Genomic DNA, 1,509 nt, shown 5'->3' on the forward strand with positions numbered 1-1,509 from the left:
CATGGCAATGTGCCTTTTAATTTCCTGGCAACTAGTGCCAAGAATGTTGACTGTGGAGCCAAGCAAACTGAAACTGTGAACAATCTCAATCTCTTCACCATCCATCCTGATGCTGCCAATTGGTCCAGTGGTGAGAATCTTTGTCTTCTTGACATTGACCCTCAATTCATATTGGAGGCTTCAGTCTTTGACCCTCTGCAGCAGGCGCTTCAGGTCCTCCTCAGTTTCAGCAAGCAGGGTTGTGTCATCTGCATAACCCAGATTGTTGATAGATCGTCCACCAATCTTGACCTGGATAATTTATTTTTCAAAATGACCTCTCTAGACATTTTCCAACGTTGTCATGTAGATGTGTGGGAATGTGTGAATAGTAAAACTTAGCCTATCCACAAGAGTTTGGCTAGTCTCACCAACCACAAAGGTATTGGTTAGTCTTGCCATTAAAGTGAGCGATTTAGCAGAAGAATTGGAGAATCTTCCACAGAAGGAAAAAAAGGATCAGAATGTTGGTACACTCTTCAGGACCAGTCAGGCTAGGGGAAAAGGGAGCAGTAGCCATCACATCTACAGCAGAAAACTAGAGACTTCACAGGAGATGGAGTGGACTTTAGGATTGCTGCACCATGGAACTGGAGCTAAGAGCTTTTAAAGTCTATTGGAAGTTTGGAGGTGGAAAGCCCTAACTAGCAGGACTCAGAACTTTGGAACACTGGCCTAAAACCATGAGACTCAGGCTGAGGTATCTGCAAGTACATTTAAGAAGCTGTTCTGACTGTTTTTTTCATACTATGCTGAGTTATTCAGCTTTTTTTACTTTCTTAATATGCTTCTGTGTGGTCTGTGAGCCATTGCATTTGATTTAGAACTCAGTAGCTATGAACTTTGATACATGTTAATAGTTATAGAAAGGCTTCAGGTCTTTTGTTCATAGGGTCGCTATGAGTCATTATTGACTCTAAAGCAATCAACAACAACATCAACAACAACAGTTGGTAAATAAGAAAAGTAGTAAGATGCCTGTTGAGGTGAGTAGAAAGAGGTATGGGTGCATGGGGAATATGCTTGACCTCAAGGGAACTGATTTTGCATTGTTGATGTTATTATTAGGGACATTTCTTCTATGTGGAGTTATTAAACTCTAGATGTGGCAGTCCTTATGTGACCCTTGCTCTTTTTATAGTTTAGGAGATGTACACATCGAATAGTAAAATGCTTTGCCTTCTTTAAACTTATTAGGCATGTTTAAGAGCTTTAGTCAATTTTAAAAGTAATGTTAGGCTATTCTGGAATTTTATTTATTTTCACAAAGAAACAATATTTCTAAGATTAAGAAATCTTTTTAAGACATATATGTCTATATATGTAAGTTATAGATTTCTTCAGTCATTGTGAATCAGAAAGATTTGTAGTTCCAATCAATAATGAGCATAGACAATGAAACAATGCACATCAAATTATGCCACTTGTCATATGCGTTAGTGTAATATTATCTACAAGAGTACTAAATGA

Source organism: Elephantulus edwardii, unplaced genomic scaffold (genome assembly GCF_000299155.1).
Source record: "Elephantulus edwardii isolate Elephantulus edwardi_28Jun2011 unplaced genomic scaffold, EleEdw1.0 scaffold00169, whole genome shotgun sequence".
In the NCBI taxonomy this organism is placed as follows: domain Eukaryota; kingdom Metazoa; phylum Chordata; class Mammalia; order Macroscelidea; family Macroscelididae; genus Elephantulus; species Elephantulus edwardii.